Source organism: Lycium ferocissimum, chromosome 2, assembly GCF_029784015.1.
Source record: "Lycium ferocissimum isolate CSIRO_LF1 chromosome 2, AGI_CSIRO_Lferr_CH_V1, whole genome shotgun sequence".
In the NCBI taxonomy this organism is placed as follows: domain Eukaryota; kingdom Viridiplantae; phylum Streptophyta; class Magnoliopsida; order Solanales; family Solanaceae; genus Lycium; species Lycium ferocissimum.
The window spans coordinates 57,864,225-57,891,863 of NC_081343.1; the positions used below are offsets into that span (position 1 = coordinate 57,864,225).

The 27,639-nt window shown below is 36.6% G+C and overlaps 3 pseudogenes; all 3 read right to left on the reverse strand.

Moving 5' to 3' along the window:
• Window positions 1–6,421: 6,421 nt before the first annotated feature.
• LOC132046296 (cysteine-rich receptor-like protein kinase 44) lies at window positions 6,422–11,222 on the reverse strand (annotated as a pseudogene).
• A 2,984-nt stretch (window positions 11,223–14,206) lies between these two features.
• Window positions 14,207–19,536, reverse strand: LOC132046292 (cysteine-rich receptor-like protein kinase 44; annotated as a pseudogene).
• A 6,527-nt stretch (window positions 19,537–26,063) lies between these two features.
• LOC132047795 (cysteine-rich receptor-like protein kinase 15) overlaps window positions 26,064–27,639 on the reverse strand; it is a 14,987-nt pseudogene continuing 13,411 nt past the window's right edge.

The window sequence follows — 27,639 nt, forward strand, 5'->3', positions numbered from 1 at the left end:
GCCTAGGCAGAAAAGGAAAAGAACTAGGAAGAAGAAGATTATCAGGCAGGAATGGCATACTAAAGAGGTGCAACAGCCTACTTCTCATGAGATAACAGGGATGGTAGCAGTTCCATCTGATGCACATGGTGAGAAGGAAGGTGGGCAAGTGGATGTACAGCCACAGGTGTCTCTGCAGGCTACTCAAGAGGGGGGTGGCACAAATGCACAACCTCAGGTGACTATAGTTCAGAGAAATGGGAAGCAAGTGCAAAATGTGCTCATCTTGATTCATACTGGGGTCAATATGCAAAGTTTAGTGTATGGAGGAGGGGCTGGGGGTACTGGCACTTCTTAGCAAGCTTACTTCCCTCCATGATTATATCAACCTGGAACATAAAATGCCTGAACAAGGACCATAAACAGAAAGAGGTGAAACTCTTTCTGGCTAAGCATAAGATTGAGGTGTTTGGAGTATAGAAACTAGAGTAAGGGAGCAGAGATCAAAGAAGATAATGCAGAAAATAGCTTATGGTTGGCACTTTTGCTGTAATTATACAAATGGACCAAATGGAATGATATGGGTACTATAGAAAAGTCATATCAAAGTTACTACTCTTGAGAACAAGGAGCAATTTATACACTGTCTAGTTGAAGATCCTGGGACTAATGCTATAATCTACTTGACTGTGGTGTATATTAAGAATGGTGTTGCACAAAGAGAGGTACTATGGAGTGAACTTAGTCATGTTTCTTTGCAATCTCAGTGGCCTTGGATCCTTTGTGGTGACTTCAATAATGTGCTCAGTTCTACAGATAGAATTGGATCAGCTATAACTATGGCTGAAACTCAGGGATTACAAGGCTTGCTAGATGCACAGCAATTAACTCCTCTTAGATCACTAGGATGGAACTTCACCTGGTGTAATAAGCAAAGTGGGCACAATAGAGTTTATACTAAGATTGATTGGGCATTTGGTGATCCTCAGTGGTTACAACAATATGGCTATGTGGAAGCAGAATTTTTAAACCCCTCAGTGTCTGATCATACTCCTGTGCTGATTAATTGCTGTCAACAAGTCAACTTGCATCCTAGACCTTTCAGATTGTATCTCAATGTGATGGAACATCCTGAGTTTCATGATATATTGCTTTAGGTGTAGCAGCAGGACACTAGACAACCCACTATAGAGAGGTTATGGGCAAAACTAAAGTTATTAAAGGTTCAACTAAAGGATGTGAATACTTATGTGGCTGCTTATAAATAGCATTTGGCCCTTGCTAGGGAGAAACTTGATATTGTACAAAGCCAGATGCAGGAAGACTTAATGTGTTCTACTTTAATAGATGAGGAGAAAGCACTGATGAAGGACATAGAAAAGTGGAGCATGGTAGAAGAGCAGGTACTAAGGCAAAAGGCTAGAGTAAGCTGGATTGACTATGGTGATGCAAACTCCAGATACTTTCATGCCCAATGGAAGATAAGAACTAGTCATAATGCTATCACGCCCATATACACTGAGAATGGGATCAAACTCACTGAACCTGTGCTCATTGAGCAGGAATTTATATTTGTATTTACTAGTCTGATGGGTGATTGTGCAAATGAGTTGCCTTGTGTTAATAGGGAAGTGGTGAGGGCTGGTAACTGTCTTAATGTCCAGCAGCAAAGAGCCTTAATACAGCAAGTGACTGATGAGGAGAAATATGTAGCTATACTTGACATGCCAAAGGATAAAGCACTAGGAGTGGATGGCTTTCCAGTAGAGTTTTTCACAAGAAACTGCGATGTAGTGAAGGCTGATGTATTATGTGTGGTGAAGGAATTCTTTGAACAGGTGTGTTATCTCCTACAATTAATACAACTGCTATTACTTTGATTCCTAAAGTTCCATCCCCTACAAAAGTGAAGGATTATAGGCCTATTGCTTGTTGTACCACATTATACAAGATCATCTCTAAGGTACTAACAAGGAGGCTCAAAACTGTAATGTCTGATTTAATAGGCTTTTCTCAATCAGCATTTGTAGAAGGAAGAAGTATAATTGATAACATTCTATTTAGCCATGAAATTTTTAAATGCTACACTAGGAAATGGATTTCCCCAAGATGTGTGCTTAAAGTGGACCTGAGAAAGGCATATGATACTGTTGAGTGGGGATTTCTAAGACAGATTTTGTGTACTATGGGTTTTCCAGCAATGTTTATTGAATGGATTATGATTTGTGTCTCATCTGTGACCTATTCTCTAATGCTAAATGGTGGTTTGACTACTCCTTTCAAAGCAAAGAGGGGCATAAGGCAGGGGGGTCCAATGTCCCCCTATTTGTTTGTGCTTGCCATGGAGTACTTGGGGAGGGAATTGAACCAGTTGGAGTTTGAAGGCAATTTTAACTATCATCCAAGATGTAGGTAAATGAGGAGTATTCACATCTGCTTTGCAGATGACCTTCTCATGTTTTGCAGGGCTGATATGTCATCTATAAGGCACCTAAATGCAGCTTTTCAAAGGTTTTCTACAGCCTCTGGTTTGCAGGACAATGTAGATAAAAGCTCTATATATATAGTAGGTGTTGCTAATCACACAAGGCAAGAAATACTGGATGAATTGGGTTTCATTATTGGTGCTCTCCCCTTCAGATACTTGGGAGTGCCACTTGCTCCTAAGAAGTTAAATGTGAGCTACTACATGTCATTAATAAAGAAAATTACTGCTAGAGTCACCTGCTGGTCTGCAAAGCTGTTGTCCTATGCAGGAAGGCTCCAGCTCATTAAATCAATACTATTTGGGGTGCAAGCCTATTGGGCCCAAATATTTCTCATTCCAAAGAAAGTTATGAAGGTGATTGAGCAAATTTGCAGAACTTTCCTTTGGACAGGGGCTGTTTCAGTGTCCAAAAAGGCATTAGTGGCATGGGAGACTGTTTGTTTGCCTTATGCTGCTGGTGATCTAAATATTATTAACCTTTGTTTGTAGAACAAGGCTGCTATCCTAAAGCAATTGTGGAATGTGGCTAGGAAAAAAGATTGCCTCTAGATATTATGGATTCACAATTACTAAATAAAGGGTCAGGCTATAGACACAGTTCCTATACCCAAGAATGCTTCTTGGGTACTGAGGAAAATATTGGCAGCAAGGGAGGTCCTCATACAAGCTCCAACATATGTAGGTGATTTAAGTGGAGCTTTGTATGCAACACAACAGAATCATATGTTTTCTATCAGATGAATGTATTTGTCTCTACTACCACAATATCCTAGAGTTGGCTGGAAGAGTTTATCATTGCAAGCTACTGTGCATCCAAGATACAAGTTTATCATGTGGCTTGCCTTGCACAAAAGATTGGCAACTGTTGATAGGCTAATGAAGATTGGCATCACAGTGTCACCTGACTGTGCCTTCTGTGGTCAACATAGAGAAACTTTTGCTCATTTGTTTTTTGAATGTCATATAACAAGATCTATGTGGGGTAGATTATGTGTGTGGCTGGGCTATCAGAGAGTGGTGCAGGATTGGGATTCAGAGGTATTATGGGCTTGCAGATTAGCTCAAATGAAAGCTGGAATTATAGAGATAACAAGCTGTGCTTTTGTTATGATTGTGGATGCTATATGGAGGGCAAGAAACAAGATCAGAATGCAGAATGGAAGATTAGAGGCTGATCAACTGCTCAAGAACATCACTCAGTAGATTCATGTTAGAGGTCGGGGCATTGGAAGATGGCAAGGACCCCTTAGCAGGCTCAACACCTATCCTTAAATATTTTTGCTGTGTAATTTCTTTTGTGTACAGAATGTATAGTCCTAGGCTATTGAGGAAAGACTATTATCTTTAGTAGTAGCTTAGAGATTGAGAACTCATGAGAATGGCAGCTAGTCCAAATGCTGCTACTGCTTGTATTATCAACTTTGGTTATTAATGAAATATGCCACTTTAAACCCCCCCCCCCCCCACCACCAAAAAAAAAAAAAAAAAAAAAAACTTAAAAGTTTTATGTTACTGTCTTACTGAGGCGAACTTGTTCCCATATGTACAGATGCTAAGATCTGGAATATTTTATCATTTATTGCAATGTACGTGAAATGAAGAGGGTACATATATATGCTACTGAAAAAGGATAAATGCCCCCAATATTTGAAGTAACAAAGAAATAAGTAAACTGAGAGAAAGGGTTATTATGTTGTAAGGAACTCAAATCCAACGTAATAGTAACCAACTTCTCAACTGGGTAAATATCATAGATAGTCACATAACTATCATTGTTTCTCACCAAAGTCATTTAATTATGTTTTCTATTATAAAAGTCACATACCTATCACTTTTTTCATCAAAGTCACTTAACTTTTTCTAACACAAAAGTCACAAAACTTTGAGCTTACTAACACAAAAATCACACCTACTGGAAAATCTAACTTCAGATGGATAATTTTTTTATTCTTTTTTTTAGTTCTAATCTAATAGATACAAACTCCATTAAAAAGAACCGACCTGATCCAAAATTCATATGCAGATATTATAATATTAAAGAAACAAAATCAATCCTTCCACCAAATATACGATTGTTCTTTCTAGAGGCGCTCAAGCCAAAAACGTGTGGAAATAAATATTCATTTTAGGATTAAATTTTTTCAGTTTGATTTCCTCTTTTTCAGCATAATTTTAATGCCATTTAAAATCTTCTTTTCAAATGATTCATTTTCATGAGCGGAAATAAAATATTGTGGCCTATGATGCTAACTTTTGGACGATGAAATTCCTGTGACTGTGGTACACAGACAAGATTTATCGGAGGAGGACATGCCCGTAGATAAGCTTGTCCTTGATTATTTAATTAGATGATCAACGACTAAAATTTTGGGAGAGCTGTTCTTGGAAAAACTTCTCTTCGTAGATGTTATATTGCATTATGTAAATATTAGTTAATTTTTGTTAATTTACACGAGATTTTTTTTTTCAATTTAAGGGCATATTGATCTTTTTTTTAGAATATGTTTTGAAGAGTGTTATATTTTGTTGGATAGTAGAAAATTGAATTTTATGGAGTAATAGGTATTACTATTTGCATCGGAAGTAATAATCTCGTGATAAAAAAAAAAAGTTGAATTTATTCACCCTTTTAGTATCTTAATATTTTCTATGAGTTTTGGATAGGATCAGATCTTTTTAACAGGGTCTGTATCTGTTAGGTTAAAAATAAAAAAAGAATAAAAAAAAATATTACCCATCGGAAGCTAGATTTTCCGGTGGGTCTGACTTTGTGTTAGTAGGTTCAAAGTTTTGTGACTTTTGTGTTAGAAAACATAGTCAAGTAACTTTGGTGAAAAAAGTGATAGTTATGTGACTTTTGTGTTAGAAAACATAGTTAAGTGACTTTGGTGAAAAAAAGTGATAGTCACAAAAGTCACAAAACTTTGAGATTACTAACACAAAAATCACACCTACTGGAAAATCTAACTTCAGATGGGTAATTTTTTTATTCTTTTTTTAGTTTTAATCTAATAGATACAAACCCCATTAAAAAGAACCGACCTGATCCAAAATTCATATGCAGATATTATAATATTAAAGAAACAAAATCAATCCTTCCACCAAATATACGATCATTCTTTCTAGGGGCTCTCAAGCCAAAAATGTGTGGAAATAAAATATTCATTTTAGGATTAAATTTTTTCAGTTTGATTTCCTCTTTTTCTACATAATTTTAATGCAATTCAAAATCTTCTTTTCATATGATTCATTTTCACGAGCGGAAATAAAATATTGTGGCTTGCGATGCTAACTGTTGGACGACGAAATTTATGTGACTGTGGTACACAAACAAAATGTATCAGAGGAGGACATGCCCATAGATAAGCTTGTCCTTGATTATTTAATTATATGCTCAATGGCTAAAATTTTGGGATAGCTGTTCTGGAAAAACTTATCTTCGTAGATACTATGTTTCTTTATGTAAATATTAGTTAACTTTGGTTAATTTACCCGAGATATTTTTTTTTCAATTTAAGGGCATATTGATCCTTTTTTTAAAATATGTTTTGAAGAGTATTATATTTTGTTGGATAGTAGAAAATTGAATTTTATGGAGTAATAGGTATTACTATTTGCATCAGAAGTAATAATCTTGTGATAAAAAAAAATCGAATTTATTCACCCTTTTAGTAGCTTAATATTTTCTATGAGTTTTGGATAGGATCAGTTCTTTTTAACTGGGTTTGTATCTGTTAGATTAAAAATAAAAAAAGAATAAAAAAATATTACCCATCGGAAGTCAGATTTTCCGGTGGGTCTGACTTTGTGTTAGTAGGTTCAAAGTTTTGTGACTTTTGTATTATAAAACATAGTTAAGTGACTTTGGTGAAAAAAAGTGATAGTTATGTGACTTTTGTGTTAGAAAACATAGTTGAGTGACTTTGGTGAAAAAAAATGATAGTTATGTGATCATCCATGAAATTTACCCCTTCCTAACTATATTAATAAGAGTAAAGTTCAACTACAATTCCAGAAAGTAAACACAACAACTCAAATGGTAAAAGCCCCAACGAACATACATAAATATTGAGAGTAAGAACTAGGGATTGATAGACTGAAGAAGGGAGATGAGAAGATACAGACACTCACAGAATGGAGATGAGAAACAGACTCTTGACTCAACAATACGCATAACATCTCTTCCTAATTGTGAAAGTCTTTTGAACCTATTGCTTCTTCTCTGCCCAATGACTGTTAGTGTGGGCTGAGGCTGATTCATGACATATGTCTAAGGATGCTAACAAGGATATAACTCAGATATCAACACCTCATTTCGTGATGAACCAATAGATCTACTTTTGGCTAGTTCACTAGAGTCTGACATTCTTGTGTTGTATTCTTGCGTAAGCGACATCTCTGCGCTAATATTGTTGTGCATATAGTATGCAGGCCCTGAAGGCACTGGAAGACTCATAGAGAGACTACTGAGCATGAGAACTATTGCTGCCATTGTTGGTCTATCAACCACATTTTCTTGAACACACAATAAAGCTATGTGAATGCATCTCATTATGTCACGAAGCAGTCTTGAGCTCTCCCTCAGCATTGGATCTATAAAATTTATAGTTGTTCCTTTGCGCCAGTTCGACCAAGCCTGTGATAGTTCGATTCTCAGAATAAGACGAAATCATGTAGCATACTACCTCCAAGTATATGAGTATCGCACGCAACTTAAGAAAACTACTAAATAGCCTTACTCGTAAAAGTATTTGTCTTCAGAAAATTTAAGAGCATTTGTCAAAACTAATCTTTATTTTTCTCTGAAACATCTCACTTAATTAGTGCTCAACTAATTGGAGCATTAAGGGTGAATTTGAATAAGAAAAAGTAACAATTGATTCTTGTTTTCCTAAAGCGTAAAATATTTTGGAATAAATTTAATTTACCAATATTTGGGAGGTAGAGAGAGTAAGATATATTTCATATAGCGCATGTAGCAGGTGCCAACTAGCTTAGAATTGAGGAATACTTGATTTATTTGCCAGGTTACTTACATAGCTCAGAAGGTCTTCCACGGATTCTCCATTTCTGAAAGAAGTGTTTCTTTGGCCACTTAAAATTTCCAAGACTGGTACTCCAAAGCTAAAAACATCTGATTTGACTGAAAATTGCCCGTGCATTGCATATTTCGGTGCCATAAATCCACTGTGAAACAAAACAAGAATTACAAACATTCCGCAACTTAGATACGATTCAGTTGTTAAAGTTTTTTCTACACATATATTTTGCACTTCTCATTAACAGACTAAGGTAAAAGGGCAAAAAATCAATTCTGGAGTTTAGTAGTCCAAACAGTGGGATCAGCAAACCTAAATAAGCTGTCACAACAGGGAACTACTTGATGTTAAAAGTCAGAACTACATGTTTCATTAATGAATTAGGCATTTTTCAATAAATTTAGGAAGTAGAATACATCGCCCTGCAATTTATACTGCAAATTGAGTTGTTATATCTCCGTTTGATGTCCCTTTTTTTTTTTCATATTAATTTTTCGTCTTTCCTTAGTGAGAATTAGTAGCTCACTGCAATGTGAAGACAACATTCCATTGATCTATTCTTGGCTGAGCAGACAGCAAGTTTTGATGAGTTAAGACCTATATCTTGTATTTTGCTGCAAGAGACCATATCTAGTTAACCTCTCTGAACAATGAGAATTCATATGCTGTAAAAGAAAAAGAATTTTTTTTTGTTCTAAACAAAATCAAATTAATTAGCTTATTCATTTCCACAACAGAGTTCTTGAAATGAACTTCATTTTAACCAGCAGAGATTGCAACTTTGGCAGTGACCAAACTGAGAACAAATCTCTGGGTATATGACCATTCATCTCGAATAATACAAATTTTAGATACCACCAAAGGCCTAGTTCAACAAAATTCAGGTAAGCATTCCTGAAGAGATTACATTGACATGCAAAATTCATATTGAAAATTATAATAACAATTCAAGGACAAATTTGCTTTTGTCTCGAGGAAGCTTTTATTCTTGCTAAATTGTTATAGAATACTTCCTAGAAAAATGAAAAATAACAGTCTATCTAAAGAGAGATGTAAAACTTACTAGGTCCCTACAATTCTGTTTGTGTTGCCTTGAGTTTCATCCATTGTAAATAGCCTTGCCATGCCAAAATCTGAGATTTTAGGATTCATTTCTGCATCAAGCAGAACATTACTAGCTTTGAGATCACGATGAATGATGCGAAGTCTAGAATCCTCATGAAGATAAAGAATTCCCTTAGCGATGCCTCCTATGATTTTGGATCGCCTTTCCCAATCCAATTGCCTACGTTTAACTGAATCTGTGAACAAGATGAAGAATATAACTTACGAGTGAGACCTCTATACAATGACAGTATAAAAGACTTTAATAGTATGTCACCTAAACAATTACTACACGTAAATACTCATAATAAAGTGCAATTAGTTTTATGGTAAATAAGGCAAAGAACCAGACAAGATATCAAATTGACAAAATGAGTGTTGTATTAATTAGACTGCTAGTGTGTATAAGTTAAATTCATAACTTATTGATGCTCAAGCTCCATACTTGATAAAAAGTTGAGCAATACATACCAAATAAAAAGTGATCAAGGCTTGCATTGGGAACAAATTCATAGACAAGAAGTCTCTCTGTTCCATCTAGGCAAAATCCCAGCAACCTGACCAAATTCCTGTGTTGAAGCCTAGCAACCAACACAACCTTGTTTTTGAATTCTAGATCACCTTGGCACCCGAATCACGACAATCTTTTCTTCGCTACTTGTCCATTTGGAAGCTTACCTTGAAATAAAACAATGAAATTAGAACCAGTATTCTTGTTCCAACTAGGGTGTTATGCATTAAGGAGCTTACTTATATATGTCAATGGAAAGGATTTTTGTACTATAGAAGTTAAACTCATGCACCAATATGTAAGCTTAATCACCTTGTACACGGGACCAAATCCACCTTGTCCCAACTTATTAGCATTTGAAAAATTATCTGTTGCTGTTCTAATTGTAGAAAAATCATATTGCAAAGATTCTGCGGTGCTAATATCATCTCCGTGTATACCTTCACAAACATAGCAGCAACAGCATACAACATATTAGTGAAACATTGTCTTAAGAATTCAACTTTCCCAATTATTGTTTCTTTATAGTTTACACTTACTCCGAATCTCTTTCACCAGCTTCCTCTTTCGCCTCCTCATCAGGATGACAGAAAGACAAATAATAAGAATGATAATTATAACAGTTGGCACAACGATAATGGTGACTGTTCGTGCTGTTTTATCATCCTTTCCTGTTGGAGCTATTTTATCATCCCTCCCTATTGGAACCATTTTATTATCGTTCCCTGGAAAAATGCCTGTTGGAGCTGTTTTATCATCCCTCCCTATTGGAACCGTTTTATTATCGTTCCCTGCAAAAACGCTTCAAGTTATTATAATATAAGTTTTTAACTACTTCTCATGTGAAAATAAGTTACTATGTTCTTATTCCTAATTCACTTGTCTTGCTTCCCTTTTCAGGGTATTTAAGAAACTATGCATACTTATTAAATATAACAATATTGCTCCTATAAAATAGTATTCTCACAAGTCAAAATTTGTGGTCGTGTTGAATTGTATGATTATCTCATCGAAAGGCTTAAGTTTTTAGACATAGTACATTTCTGTTTGCTTAATGTCTTCAACACGCTTTCTCAAGTGCACACCTAGGTTTTTTTTTTTTTTTTTTTTGAGTCAAACATGTAGTAATTCTTCTTGATGATGGATGGTAGTGAGCCTTGAACCCAGAACCTTATCTGCTCTGCTACCGTATTGAAGCTTAAAGAATTAGAAAAGGTAAATTTTTATTTCCCTAATTATGTCTTCGATAGTCACATCAAAACTGGACATTGATCAAATTAAGACGAGCAGAAGGAACAATAAAAATGTATTCACCTGCAGGTGGCGGGGTTTCCAACGCCACATTCTCGAAGAAACGGGAACTTTCATAACGGAAGTTGCAACTAGTTCCTATGATTCTGCCACCCCTCTTTCACTTGCAGGAACAATCAGGCATATTTCCATAAGCATCAGTTAAGCAATTGAAGCAAGTAAGACGATCCAAATCAGGAGTACACTGCACAAGCGCGCATATAGTCTGAGAATTTGGACCTGTCACATTACCACTAGCATATTTTCAGAGAGGACCACCCTCTGCAGCATCGTCTCGTAAATTTTCCAATAATTTTATCAGCTCCTGATTAAATTCCTCAGGTTTTGAGGCATTCGCAGGATTCTTAAAGTAATATCGAACAGAAAATGACGCAGTGCCTATAATGGATCGATTCGAATACTGTAACATACATCCATCATAGCCACCAAAAACTTCTTTTTGGTTAGGACAGAACTGTACAAGATTTCGAGCAACGTTATTGACACAACTGCGACATTCTTCTAGCTCCACATCTCCTCTACATAGCACAATAACACTGGCTCTGTCGGAGTTTTGGCCAATGGAAGCATTGTAGAAACCATATTTATCTATTTTTGAGGAAAGGGAAGACAGCAGTGTGTTAAGATTGTTCTGGTAGGCACTATTTTCGGAATAGTTACCATTGTCACCACAAAAGCTGTATCGTAAATCAGGCAGCTGCGCTAGGATGATAACATGAAGATGTATATGCAAAAAAAGAAAGAGTAGCCACTTTTGACTAACCATGGCCATGGCTGTTTAAGTTGCTTGATATTACTACTATATATGCTTTTGGAGAATCTCCATTTTTTGTAGTCCTCACGTGAATTTTTTATCCTTTTTTTACCCCTACTTGAATTTTCATGACTTTATAAATTGTCACACATTTTGGTAAATTTTAAGAACTTTTAGGGCTTTTTTTATGCCACTAAAAAGATGATGTCATGGAAAATGTTATATTGGCCCCCCACAAAGCATACTACAAATTTGAGTTTTTTATGTGAAAATATTATTAAACTTGTTTCAATATATCATTGTTAAATACTATTAAAATTTATCAAAAATGTAAATAAAGCCGTTTCGTCTCAATCGAAAAATGAATTCCGAATTATGGTGTTAATTAATCAAATTTTACGTGCGCGCACTTTTAACATAAGATTATCTAATAAATTATTATATTAAAAAAGGAACTATAACATATTATTTGTATATTTTTTCTAAAAATGTTTGAAAAACATTGTATTTAAAGAAATATAATCTCATCTCGATACAATAATAATATTAGACAATTGCAAAAAGTATATTTTTTACTATTAAAATATTTTGTAAAAAACCGGATAATATATTTTATATAATTTAGGAGTAATAATTTTTTTCATGTTAAACTTAACTATTTTGTCCTAAATTATATAACATACTCCCTCTGTTTCAATTTGTTTGAACCTATTTCCTTTTTAATCTGTGCCAAAATGAATGACCTCTTTGAAAAACAAAATCGCTTTATAAATGATTTACCACACAAATTTTCAAGCTTATCTTTGAACCACAAGTTTCAAAAGTCTTCCTTATTTCTTAAATGTCGTGCCCAGTCAAATGGGTTCATATAAATTGAAACGGAGGGAGTATTAATTATCCGGTATTTTGCAAAACATTTTTTGGTAAAAATTAAGTTAGCCAATATGAGTTCACTTCAAAGAACTCAAATGAAATTAATTTAACATATGAAAAGCTCAATTTGGATCATCAGGGACTTAATCTCAAAAATTTAAATTAGAAGAGCTTTCAATTATTGATTTCTTTCCCTAAAAAATCTAATATATAAACTAAGAAAAATATTTTCCCTTAAAAAAACTAACATTTTTTGACCCTGAAATAATAAACCAATAAGAAGATAATGCCATGTACAATAGAATAGGGAATATCAACTTTCCACGTACAATAGAATAAGAAGATAATGCCACAACTCCAATTTATGGGGGGTGATGGAACAGGAGTGGATAACAATCAACCAATAAGAAGACAATGCTACTTGCTCTTCTTTGAACGTTTCAACTTTATATGATTACAGAAAACTAGAAAGCGAAATCCAACTACTTATAATTACAACTAGTACTGACTGCCATTTAAAGCCTGCAGCCCGCTAGACCCACACCAAATCACAAACAAAAATGAACCAAATCAGTCCCAGATTGGACCAAAGCAGCAGCAACTAACTGAACAAATCAGACCAAAATCACGATATCATTGATATGAATTATAAGGCTGGAAATCTTCAAATTGAAAAGCACTGAAGATGTTATCAAGCTTAAAAGTTTTATGTTACTGAGGCGAAATTGTTCCCAAATGTACAGATACTAGGATTTGGAATATTTTATCATCAATTGCAATGTACATGAAATGAAGAGTGTACCAATGAAAAAGGTAGATGCCCCAGGTATTTCTACGTATCCTAAGTACTTTTTTTTTTTGTTGTTGTTGCGTTGCTCTGGACACGGACTGTTTTTGGTACATCGCTAATGACGCTGAATTCACTAGCCAATCAATTTAATGATGTACATATACACAGATTTGGTGATGAACATCTAAATACCTTCCAGTAGCTTAAAGTGACTTGGATAAAAAATAGGAGGATCTATAGACAGATAGATATAAAGCGGGTTCTATAGGTTCATCTTAATTTACTGTTTATTGTTTTGACTCGAACTATATGAAAAATGCAATACAGTTTTAATTTGGAACCTAAAAAAAACCAATTTTACATTCCGAATTCACACTCTTATAAAGTTGGTGATCCTCTGATTTTCCACTATCCTGAACCTACGAAACAATCTGACATTATTCCTATCTGAGATTTTACCATTTGATCTGATTGAAAAAATACCATTCAAATTTAGAGAACGGTGTTTGCTCTTAAAACCCGACGACCACGTACAACATTTTCATGAATTAAAAGTCTCTTGTTATTAATCTTTCCTCTCTTTGGGAAAAGGCAAAAATATATAAATGTACAAATTTGGGTCAAAAAATACGATAAAATATTAAAGTTTTCAATATCTTTAACATTAATCCCATGACATCTGGAGATTTTATTTTTAAACACGTTGATTTTAAACTTTACACATTAAATAAAAAATCCATATGGGTTACCTGCACCTATGCCTAGTGGCTCGGATATGGGGCGGGGAACAAGTTGATCGCGTAAGGATTTTTATGTAGTTGGGTGGGAAATTTAAATGAAGCGTAGTTAAAAATAAAATAGAGTTATTTTAGAGTTTAGGGATTAGTTAAGATAGGGTATATTTGAAAACAATGATGAAAGGATATTTTTATCGAATTTATAATGGAGGATCTTTAGCATTCTTTTAAATAGAAGAGACATTTTTGTCCCTTTGCCCTTTAAGCAAAAGAACATAAATAACATATTCAAAAGTTAAACGCCGCTTGGTATTCCTGAAAGTACTACTTTTATTTAAGAAAGAAAAGGACATACAGAAGGGATTGGTTTGACAGTAAAGTGCCGTAATAATAATATGGCTACAGAGTCGAAAGTTGCTTCAGAATTTCAGGTTTCCAGTCTGAATAAATAAAGGCAAAATACATTCCATGACTAATCGAAAAATTCCACCATTTTTACAAGTTCAATAATGCTTATGAAGCAAATTAGTCCAAAAAAAACAAAATCATTGATAAGTCAATCGCAATATTCCCTAATGAATTAGGGGTGGGTTCGAACAACTAGCAAAGTAAATAAGTAACTTCATAAAACGGATAGGTAAAAACTTATCTGCATCCGGTGTTTATCTTGAAGTCAATAAATGAATAACATGTGTTTGCATATAAACTTATAGCATTATATTTAAGGATATTACTGGGGATACAAAGGGGTAAAAACTTAATCTTCAATGCTTTTTATTCAGTGATAAATACATGATATGTGTTTGCATAGAGATTGTCTGCATTGTGTCTAAGGATTTTATCGAGGATACAACTCAGTTATCCACACCTCACTTCCTGATGAAGAAATTAATTTACTTTCGGTTAGTTTGCTTGACCCTGACATTTTTGAAATTTGTGGGTTTACATCATTGTGTGGCACTGGAAGATTCAGAGAGCAGCTACTGAGCATGAGAAGTACTGCACTCATGTGTGGTCTATTAGCAACATTATCTTGAACGCACAATAAAGCTATGTGGATGTATCTCATTATGTCACGATTCGGTCTTGTGCTTCCCCTCAGCATGGGGTCTATCAAATTTGTAATTGTTCCTTCACGCCAGTTCGACCAAGCCTGTGATACTTCAATTTTAGGGTAAGACAAAATCACAAATTACACTACCTCTGATCCATATTATACGTCTTTTGAAGTATTTCATACTTTGAGAAAAACATTTGATAGCATTAATTACATAAAGTGTTCGTCAAAATGGCCATTAGTGGTGAATTTTGAAAAAAAAAAATTAATAAGATTCCTTATCAATTTTCTAAACTACTCCCTCCGGATCAAAAAAAGAGTCTACTTAGCCATTTGCACACCCCTTAAGAAAATACTAACTCCTAGACAAAAATAGATAATTTGACTAAACTACCTCTAATTAAATAGGCATTGAAATTTGATTATATAACACTTAATAGGGGCAAATATGAAAAAATAAGGTTAATTCTTTCTTAATTTGCTAAGTGGACTCTTTTTTTTATCCAATAAAAAAAGGCTAAGTGGACTCCTTTTTTGATCCGGAGGGAGTATTAAATTTTGGAATAATTTGAATTACCGAAACACTACTCCCTCTGGATAAAAAAAAACTTAGCCATTTGCACTTTTGCTTAAGAAAATACTAACTCCTAGATAAAAATAGGTAATTTGACTAAACTACCCCTAATTGAATAGACATTGAATTTTGATCATATAATACTTAATAGGAAAAATCACGGAAAATCAGGTTAATTCTTTCTTGATTTGATAAGTGGACACTTTTTTTGACCCAAGGAAAAAAGGCTAAGTGGACACTTTTTTTAATTCAGAGGGAGTAATATTTAAGAGACTGAGGGAGTAAAACATTCAATATAATGCAACTGGAAGGTCTTAACTAGTTTGGAATTGAAGAATACTTAATTGTTTGATTGACCTGGTTACTTACATAGCTCACAAGGTCTTCCATAGAATCTTCTTTTTTGGAACAAGTGTTTCTTTGGCTGCTTATAATTTCCAAGACTAGTACTCCAAAGCTAAAAACATCGATTTATTTGAAAATTTCCGTGCATTGCATACTCGTTTGCCATATACCCACTGCAAATCAAAACAAATATTACCAAACTCCTCTAATAATCCACAACATACATATGACTCAATCATTAGTTTTTCTTTAATGCAATTTTTTTGCACTTCATAGCCGAAGTAGTGTACATTTAGTTAGACACGACTGGAGAAAGATTTGATGTGTAAAATTTTCTTATGACAAAGGGGCGTGTCAAAGGAATTTCGTCATAAGTTGAGAGAGGGGACAAAATATGTATTAAGGTAAAGTTGTATTACCATTCATCTCGAATTATACTAATTGTAGGGACAATCAAAGTTAGAGTTCAACACAATTGAGGTAACCATTTCTTAAGATAACAAAATTCATCTTACACTTGCTTTTGCCAAATGGTTAAAGGAATCGTTCCCAGCGATATGAAAATGACGGTCTATCCAATGAGAGATGAAAAAACTTACTAGGTCCCAACAATTCTGCTAGTGTTGCCTTGAGTTTCATTCGATGCAAACAACCTTGCCATGCCAAAGTCTGAAATTTTAGGATTCATTTCTGCATCTAGTAGAACATTACTAGCTTTGAGATCACGATGAATGATGCGAAGTCTAGAATCTTCATGGAGGTAAAGAATTCCCCTAGCAACGCCTCCTATGATTTTTGATCTCATTTCCCAATCCAATTGCCTACGTTTCACTCGATCTGGAGACAAGATGAAGTATATAAGTTACAGGTTAAACTTCTATACACTGCTAATATGGAAGAACTTATACAATGTCAAGTCACTTAAAAGATTGCCACAAGTAATATACATAATAAGTGATATTTGTTTTGTTTCTGGAAATAAGGTGAACTTACACTGATAAAGTCTTGTATTTAGACTGCTAGTGTATAAGTAAAATTCATAATTTATTGATGCTCAAGCTCTATATTTGATAGTAAATTAAGCAATGCATACCAAATAAAAAGTGGTCAAGGCTTGCATTTGGAACAAATTCATAGACAAGAAGTCTCTCTGTTCCATCTAGACAAAATCCCAGTAACCTGACCAAATTCCGGTGTTGAAGCCTGGCAACCAACAACACCTCGTTTTTGAATTCTAGATAACCTTGTCCTGAATCTGCAGACAATCTTTTCACTGCTACTTCTTGTCCATTTGGTAGCATGCCCTGAAAAAGTTGAACATTTATACATTAAACAACACCTATATTTCAAGCAAGTTGAGGTCGGTTATATTAATCATGCGTGTATATTTTATGCATCAAGTAGGCCTAATCACCTTGTACACAGGACCAAATCCGCCTTGTCCTAACTTATTAGCATTTGAGAAGTTGTTTGTTGCTGCTATGATTGTAGAAAAATCATATTGCAAGGACTCTGTGGTGCTAATATCATCAGCGCTTATAGCTTCACCAACATAGTAGCCGTTGCATTCGAAAAATTAGTGAAACATGGTCTTAAAAGTTTTAACTTTCCTTACTCATATAATTTGTTAATAATCAATGCTTACTCTGAACTCTGTCCACTAGCTTCCTCTTTTGCCTTGTCATAGATATGATAGAAATACAACCAATAAGAATAACAACTATAACTACAACCATAATGATCACAGTTCGAGCTGTTTTATCATCCTTCCTTATTGGAGCTGTTTTATCATCCTTCCTTATTGGAGCTATTTTACCAACATTCCCTACAAAAATGCTTCAACTTAGTAGGTGTTTGGACATGCGATTTGAAACCATGGTTTGAAATTATGAGATGAAATCAGCGTTTGGACATGCATTTCATCTCATGGTTTCAAATCTCAAATCATCCAAAAAGGCATGATTTGGAGTTTCAAACCATGGTTTCAAAATTTTTAAATATAAAACTTGACCCATAAGTTTATATTTTGTAAAAAAAGACCCATAAGTTGGTAGATATTTTTAACAATTACTCCCACCAACCATTTACCAACCTTTATTTATGTCTGCCGTGTGGGAGGATTATATTAAAGAGTAGTTACATTACTATTCATCTTAATTTTTTTTTTAATTGAATTAAAGTTTCATCAATTGATGTTGTATTTTTTAGAAAGGTCTTTTAGCAACGTATTAATTTTGTTATGAACTATGACTTGCTCATTTGGTAAATTGTATAAGCATTGAGAATATTTTGATAGTTTTCATAACTTGTGGGATTCTTATGTCTATAAGAATAAGTACAACTTAAGAAATCCAAATTGCATGTCCAAACATGGTTTCAAATCATGGTTTCAAACCATGTCCAAATGGCTCCTTAGTATAATATCAGTTTTTAACGACTACTCAATTTTTTTTTAAAAAGTCATCTTTCTTCTCATTCTCACTTCACGTTTCCTACTTCTCTTTTCGAGTAATTTCCAAAGTTAACACTACACGGAGTATTAAGTATCACAAATGCAATATTGTTCCTATAATACAATATGCTCTTCTTTAACACAAGTCAAATTTTGTGGTGTAACCGTGTTGAATTGTGTGACCCTCTTATTTAAAAATTCAATTTGTTAGAGATGTACGCTTTTATTTACTTAATTATGTCTTCGACACTCTCCCTCAACTGTAAATATGAGATTATATACTTTTCTACCATATTGAATCAAATTGTGTGACAATCTCATCGAAAAAGTTTAAACTATTAGAGATGGGTAAATTTTTTTACGTAATTATGCCTTCAACAGCCAGATCAAAGGTAAACAATCAAATTGGGAAGAGCAGAAGGAAGACGAATAACGTAGTTCACCTGCCGGTGGCGGAGCTTCCAACGACACATGCTTTAAGAAATTGTAACTTTCATAACGGAAATTGCACCTAGCACCTATGATTCTTCCACCTCTCATGTTATAGCAGGTACAATTCGGCAAATCTCCATAAGCCTCAGTTAAGCAATCAGAGCAATTCTGAGGAGATAAGTCAGGAGTACACTGCACAAGTGCAAATATTGGCTGAGAGTTCGGACCTGTCACATTACCACTAGCATATTTTTGAAAGTGACCACCATCAGCAGCATAGTCTCGTAAACTATGCAATAATTTTATCAGCGTCTGGCTAAACCCCTTAGGTCTTGAGGCTATCGCAGTATTCGACATGTACTGTGGAGTAGAAAATGACCTTGTGCCTATAATGGATCGATTCGAGCTATACTGTAACATACATTCATCATAGCCACCAAAAGCTTCTCTTTTGTTAGGACATGAACGTACAAGCACATGAGCAATATCACTGACACAACCGCGACATTCTTCAAGATCCACATCTCCTCTACATAGCACAACAGCACTGGCCATGTCGTTTTGGCCAATGGAAGCAGTGTAGAAACCATATTTATCTATTTTCGAGGAAAGGGAAGAGAGGAGCAAGATAAGATTTTTATGGTATGTACTCTTTTCCGTATAGGTATCAGTATCACTGAATGAACATTCATTGAATTGTAATTCAGGCTGCGCTAGGAGGAGAACATGAAGATGTAAATGCAAAAACAGAAAGAGTAGCCACTTTTGAATAGCCATGGCCATGCTGTTCAAGTTGCTCGATATATAGAAGAAAATAAAATAGATAGAATGGTTGGCTACAAATGACAGGCAAATTTTGATAGCAAATTGGATGCTCAATCTGCAATAGTAGCAAGTAATTTGCTCACAAGCTCGCCCTAGATTAACTGCAAGAGTTTGAAAGAGTAATTAAATAGAGCTAGAGATAACGTATTGAAAGGGTACAGTGGACTGACTACATTTGCCTGAGCAGAAAAAAGTTTACGATTTCATCAGAACCACACATGTTAATCAAAGAAGAAAAGGACATTGATCTTTCAAGTGCTAGCTGCGTAGCTCAGGGGTTAAAACTCTGTTGGAATTTTCTTTGGAGTTGACTACCATTGACTCTTAGAATTTTTGAAATTCCACAACTCTAATTTATGGACAGGAATGGATGAGAACAAGTACAACAGAGTTGGGAAATTTTGGCCGTTAGCTACTTGTTCTTCTCTGATCATTTTAACTTTATATGATTCCAGAAAACGAAATCCAACTGATCCTTTTTCACCTGTATCTTATTTTCTTTTTCCTTGTGTTAAAAATTTACTCCATATCGATTTCTCTTGTATTTTGACTTCTAAGTATTACAGCGCAAATATCTTCATATCTTAAGTGATTCAAATTGAATTCGCAAACCAATTAGAAATTAATGGAAGCTGTCAGCGCATGCAGCCTTGCAGCGCCAACAATGTTCAGTTTCTCTGTAAAACGGAAACTTGAAACTTGAAACGGAAAGTGAATTTGACTAGCAGAAAAAGGAAAAGACTTAGAAACTTGACTACTACTGGAATAATTTCCTTCTTGTAAATTAACTACATTGCTTTGTGATAGACTAGGATTCCTAAAAGCAGTAGGTTCCAGGATATAAAGACCCTCTCTTACTTCACCAAAAGATTGTACCCTCCTCATTAAATGGTCCTACATGACACATTGAGTGATATTAAATTTGAGAGAACAAAGGAATTGTCTACAGAATCTATTGACAAATAAAAGATTATATCTGAAAGAAGGAACAAAAAGCACATTTTGTAAAGTGATTTTAGGGAGAATTTGAATACATCCTGTATGTGTGACTTGAATCGTATAAGAGTTAGGTAGATTCATATTTAAAGGAACAGGAAGATGAGTAAGTTTAAGAAAAGAATTAGAATCAAAACACATATGCTCTGATGCCCCTGAGTCAACTATCCATGATTTAGTGTTGTAAAATGAGAAACAAGAACCAGAGTATCCAGTGATTGTACCAGCAACAATGTTGGCATAATTTCTGTTGTGTTGCAGCTTGATCCTCCATTTTGAGTTTGTTTGAAAATCTGCATGATTTGTGAAACTTGATCCTTGCTTAGCTGACTCAATCCATTTGCATCATTGTCATCATTTCCCATGCTCAAATTTCCAAATTCTTCATCTGTGATTGCTGCATTTCCTTGGACATTGACCTGCTCTTTATTGTTTGTGAATTGAAAATCATCTAGATATCCTATGAGCCTATAGCAATCATCTATGGCATGTCCAGTTTTCAAACAATTAGTACAAGTAACATGTGGATTGTATTTCTTCTTCCTCCCTTTTCCTCCCCTCTGATTTTGGATTAAACCTCTGATTTCCATTTTGAAACCTTTGTGGTTGAAACCGGTTTCCATATCTCTGTTGTGGTTGAGTTTGATTTCCAAATCTTTGCATCTGATTTCCAATCTTTTGTTGTCCTTTGGTCTGATTTCCTGTCATGAAGGATCATCCATTGGATGGATAATGAGGATTCATGTAAACCTCCCTCTAATTTTCATCCTGAAGCTGAAGGGAGTATGCATGGTTGATGCTTGGTAAGGGGTTTATCATGAGAATAATCCCCCTTGCTTGAGCATAACCATCATTCATCCCTATCAGGAATTGAATCAACCTTTGGTCCTCCACAAACTTGATCATCTTGTGCTTTCCATTACATACACACACTCCCCCTTGCTTGAGCATAACCATCATTCATCCCTATCAGGAATTGAATCAACCTTTGGTCCTCCACAAACTTGATCATCTTGTGCTTTCCATTACAGACACACACACAATTGCATACAATATCTGTGTTAAGAGAATCCAACTCATCCCATAATCTTTTCAGCTTTGTGATACGCCCAAATTACACCTTTAATATCAGGAGTAAGCGGTCGTTGTCAAATATAGAACCCAACGAGGTTGGGGTCGAATCTCACAGAGAATACAATGAAGAAATATACTTGTCAAGTGTAACTCCCGACTATTAGTCTATATTTCAAGGGAGAGGGGAACATAATAGTAGTTTGGTTGTTGTTTGTTCATTAAAGACTAAGAGTGGTTATAAGATGTAAACTATTGGTAGATGGGACCAAGGTTGTGGTTCCAATGGAAAGTAATGCGCTTGGGTATCAATTCAACTTATTTATATGCCTAGATGCATTAAACCAAGGGTCACGCGAATCTTGCTAAAAGTTTTCCAACCAAATTAGCAAATTTTATCCTAGGCTTTTCCAAGCCCTATAATGTTTTATAAGAGAACACCCATTTAGCCTCAACTAGCTTTCCTATTCCTAGCTCAAGCTATTAGATGGATTTAATGACCCAAATTGTTGCTATTAACTCTTTTTCTAACCTCTACTTTCTTTTCCAAGCAAAGTAATGGTATTAAGGCACAAGTAATGTTGTACACCATCACAAGACATTAATGCTTGAAGAGTTAATAAAAAACACCATTAGCATATAAATGAAGTATGAATATGAAACCCAATCACATAACTAACACATTTGGTCCCACAGCCTTAGCTAAAAAGATTAGCTACTAATATTCATTAAAGGTAAAGCAATAATGCAAAGTGTATTCATAAAGCTTAAAAGTATTGAATGGAGAAGATGACAAAAGCAAAAAAGAATCTCTTAAAAGCTTCACCAACCAATAATAAATGAGCTTCACAAAAAGATAACTAAAAATCTATAGAATAATCAGTCCAAAACCCTAGAAAATCTATTTATAGAATGTCCAAAACGGGAACAATTTCCAGACAAAAATACCCCTGCGCGCATACAGTGCGAATCGCACTTGGTGTCACATGTGCAACCTGCGAGTCGCAGGTTGCACCAAATCTTCGCAGGTACTACATCTTCAATTAGCTGTGGTGCGGCATCTGTGGCATCTGCGGCGACTCGCATGTGGTGCTCGCATGTGTTGCACCACTGTCTTCCTTTTTAGCAATCTCTGTTAATAGATGCTGCAGCACCTGCGACTCGCATGCAGTACATGCGATTCGCAGTGATGTTGTTTTATTCACCTCGGTTTTTGCTTCATTTTGCCTCAAGTCACTTCCAACACATGTTATTCTACAAATTAACACAAAAACACGAGAAACGACATCAAAAGTACTTCGGGATTTACAAAAGACTAGCGATTTGGCGTCGAATGTGCGTAATTTCACGCACATCAACACCCCCAAACTTATACTTTTGCTTGTCCTCGGCGATTAAAGCAAGATAACAATATCGCAATTGCTAGATGTACTACGATGATGATCGTGATCAGTCAAAACATATTCATTTAAAATATGAGTTCCCCTTTCTCTTGTTGTGAAACATGGTGCCTTTCCTCAAAGGTCGAGCATTAACCAACCGCTACACTTGGTGACACAATGTTACTCTATCTTTTAAGGAAACAACTTCAAATGAAGCGTCAAGAAGTAATTCTTTCGTTGAGCTTAGTAATCCACATGCCCTCCTCAAAGACCAAAGAAAGTCCACACACACATATTCACAAATAGCAACTCGGGACAAAAGATGAATAAAGGAGAACAACTCACACTCAGAAAAGATAATGTACAAGTACACAAATGCGGTGCCATAAGCTTGCCCTTTAAGTATTTCTCCACTAATGTAAACAAACTTTGTTCAATCAATTAGGACTTGCGGGTCATAGCTAAGGTTTGGGGTTAAGGTGGGGTGTAATTTGGGTAAGAGTGACTTGACTTCTCCCTAGGCATTTTTGAACACACTTCCTTCACCTAATCCGTCCCTTCTTCAACATTTAAGCATTTACCGCCCATTCGTACCTCCTTTAGCCAATATCGTTATTGCCTCCCTAGTTTCCCCATTTATTTCTTACGTCACAACCATTATTCACACCCTCGTGTTCACAACTAAACATAAAATTTATATGTACATATACACACCTTTCTATACACATATGTCTACATATACACTTTTTTTTTGTGTGTGTCCTCTAACTCTCCATCACATACCATACCTTTTCTTGCCAGCTACCACCCCCAAACTTAAGCGCTTTAGCCTATTTTAGCGTATTCGACTTGCTTAGGGAGATAGGGTGCCAAAAGGTGGGTAAACACGGGCAAAAGGGATAGGGCTTGTCACAAGGTTGTAATAAAAGAAAAGAAAAACAAAGTTAAGGCTCAAAAATGGGTTAACTAGGATATAAATGCAATGGGTAGGAATTTTTAGGTTTAGTGGCAGTCCAAAGAGAGCCTAATATCCTCTTTCAAACAAGTGTAGTTTAGGATTTCGCCTTGAGACACTTTCCGGGCAAGTTCTAGATCACAATTATGCACAAGACTAAAACAATAACCTCTCACACACATGGCACATGGATTACTTTGCTATTTTCTAACTACTTCTCAACTCATCATTCTAGGTTTTGCAAAACATCTGTGTGTCACCAAACGAGTCATGTTAGTGTTGCTCCTTCCCTCTGAGTACATATGCAAAAAGTTTGGGAGAGGAGTGTTATTAAAATACGATGGAAAAACGAAATAAGACAAAACCATTTATGCTATAAACGGATCAACCATCACTATTATACTTGACAATAAAAAACTACAAGTGCACAAACTTAAACATGAGCTATCCTACTACAACAAAAACAAAAACAAACATATGAAGCGTGAGCTGCCCCACCCCCAACAAAAGGAATATGCAGTGTACCCAATGCATCAAATGCGAAGACAAGAGATGAGTAACTCACGATGGACGCGTCGGCATCCGATGGTGTCGATCGGCGGGGAGGACCTCCGAGCGAGGCACTATCATGGAGGAGCGGCGCGATGATCACCCTCGGTCGTTGCCTCCGGCCCGGGTGTCACTATCTCAGGACCCCGGAGACGGGTGCAATGGTGTGTCAACTGGAGGGGCGGCAGATAAACTGGCCTCACCCACCGTCGGGGGTCAGTAGGCCCTCCTTGATTTCCTGCTCGCCTCATAGGACTGTTGCATGGCCACATATGTATCAATCTCGTCCTCAGGAATACCAGCAGCCCGGGCGGAAGTACGTGCCTCCTCAAGACGCTCTCTCTCTCGGACCTCCTTCTCTGTCTCAACAACTCGAGATGGCCGTACCCTCTCAATAGCTGGGTCACCCTCAAGCTCCTCGTCTAACTCTTCCTCACTTTCTTCCTCTTCTTCTTTCTCTTTTTCCTTATTTTCTTCTTCCTCCTCAGCTGGCTCCTCAACCCCTTTCCCCGAAGGCATGGCAGGTACTGTGGGCCCAGTGGAGAATAAGGAGGCACCGGATGGTAGAATGGGTGCACTGAGCTCAATGTAATACTCGAATATCCTCCTTGACCTTAGCCAGGTCTGCCCGAATAACTGGAAGTCTGCCTTCACTACCCCCCTCAATACGCTCCAATCGACGATCGATCTGGCGTATATGCTCCTTAATTTTGTCCAGCTCTTTCCTAATATCTGTGACAGCCTGAGTGTATGGTGCCATTGCTGCCTCAATAGCCTCTTTCACAAAATTAGGAAGCTTCTTAACCAACCAATTGACCTTAGCATCCGCTGCCCGAATCACTCGCATACCCTCGCTAGACACTCCACGAGCTGCTGTGATGGATGGTGGAACGGGGGCAGAGGGAACTGTAGTGGAAGAACTCGGAGGGTCAGGCCCCGGAGCTCGAGGCACAGAACTAGGAGCTGTCACATCATCGTCTGTGGCCAAGTCCTCGGGCTCAAGAATGTGCGCAGAAATGCGTCTTGTCGAGGCTCTTGGCTCTGGGCTCACCCACTTTCTCTTTCTAGTCCCCAGTTTTAACTTAGTGTAATTTATCGTTTGGTTAGCCTTTAACATCCTGTCCACTCAAGGAATATCACGAACCTTCTTTTGTCGGCATAATTCAGTGATCAAGCAAGGAAAAGGGAATGATGTGACCTTTTGAGTGGACTTATTCTTGATCTCATCTCGAATAATTACCCCCACATTGACGAGGTACCCGGACATGAGTGAAGCAATGAGAATACACTTTACAATGGGCATGTCGGTGTTATTCTTGGAGGGAATCACCCGTGATGATACTAGGGATACCCAAAACTTGGCTTCGCGGTTGAAAGTGTTCTTCTCAATGGAGACAGATGGATCCAGCCATGGTGGAGTCCCTGAGGCAATCACCGAAGCAACCCACTCTCGCTGCTCCTCCGGGTTCTCCATCCTTAAATCATATTCAGAACTCACCGGAGGCCAACCTTCAATAGGGTCTGTTTCGCTTCGTTGCTCATATATGATAGAAGTTATGGTATCGGCAGCACAATCAATATCCTTCCCCCGAACCGGAACCCAACAGAAGTGTTCCATATTTTTCTTTGGTTGGCGGCGCGAGATCTTTGCATTCAACTTAGCCGCATAGAATTCCATCACAAGGGCTGTGCAGTATTCAGCTGGCTGTATGAAATAGGTCCATCTCAAGGCCTCGAGCTTACGAATGATGCCCGGGCATTGGTCTTGTAGACCATGCAAAGTGACCCTCTTTTCTACAATGAAGCCCGGACTGGATTTCCATCGGGCTTAATGACGCTCTAAGCCTTGTACAGGTCCCTGGATCCAGGCACAGTTAACCGTTGCTCCATTACTTCCCTTCTTTCACCTCTTGTGACGGCATCCTCGGGCTCAGGTGAGGAAGACTCATGTGTCCCCTCTTCAGACTGGGGGACCGGATCCGCAGGTGCCTTTTCTTTTCTTCTAGAGATGGAGGCTTGTCGTGTTGCTCTTTTTCCTCCACCTTGAGCTTTATTTGTTCGATCCATCCTGCACAACATACAAAAATATACCCACTATTTATGGTGTTCTTTAAGCAACAAGAAAGAGGCATGGGAAAAAAACATAGCATTGCAGGGTGGCATCACCTGCGAAACACCACATGCGGGTCGCATGTGTGACATGCGACTCGCAGGTAGTGTCGCAGGTGCTACACATTGAGGGTCTATTTTTGTTCTTCTTGTCAACACACTTTGCGCGTGTTGTGCGATTCGCATGTTAAACATGCGAATCGTGATCTTTCTTCGCAGTGGAGCAAGAATTTGTTTGTTGTTGTTGTTGTTTTTTTTTTTTTTTTTTGAATATAAACACACAACACAGATGCACACACACAAGAACATACTCATGTAACTATTTCCCTTAAGAGGGCTGTCACCCCGTCTATCATTGGGAAAAGCTATTTAATCACTCGCGCCTATGTTCGATGGTCATCCCTCATAAAAGACAATGTTAATTTTTACAAATTAGAGGGCATCATGGGTCCTATTCTACAGGTAATATGCCGTGGGTACTCAAGAATCCCCCATGGTTGGCGAATGATCATATTTCCACAACATCCAAACACTCACAGGTTCATTTAGGCATTTCATCAACGAGTTCCAAGCATGCATCAACTATTAATTCTTACAACAATGGATACTCAAGAATTCTCCAGTCGCTATCTAATTATGCATTAACAACCACTTCCTAGAAGGACTACACAAGCATAGGTACTCAAGAATTCCCCATTGTTCATCAATTTCCAACAACCCACACAATGCATAAGATAAATCTACCCAACTAACTAATTACACCAAGTGGTAGGGCATGGTAATGACATGGGATTGAGTATTTCGTAGATACCACCTGATGTAAAGAAGAGAAGAGTTGACATACTATTATGTCCCGTATCTTTACATTGGGACATTATAAAGCTAAGTGCGACAAGTTAAAGTCAAAGTTGTTTTAGGGTTCCCGGTAAGGGTTTTTACCTCCCGATTTCGTTCCGATGCACAAGTTGCCTAGGGATTTCGTTTGGTATAAGAACATTATTGTAGAATAAGGAGTAATTGACCAAGATTAGATGACTAAGTGATATTAAGAGCCTAAGTGTATCATTAGTGAGCTAAGTGGCCGTGTGGGCCCCATTGGTGGTTTGGCCAACTCTTATTGGCTAAGAGATTGAGTGGGACACATGTCCACATTATGGACTGCCTATATAAAGAATATTGATGATTCATATGTCAACTAGAAGTTCATTTCATCACTTGCAAAGTAGAGAAATTAAGAGATAGAGAGAGATAGTCTCCCGCCATGCCGTGACGAGAATGACTAACTCCATTTTGATTCCAAAATTAA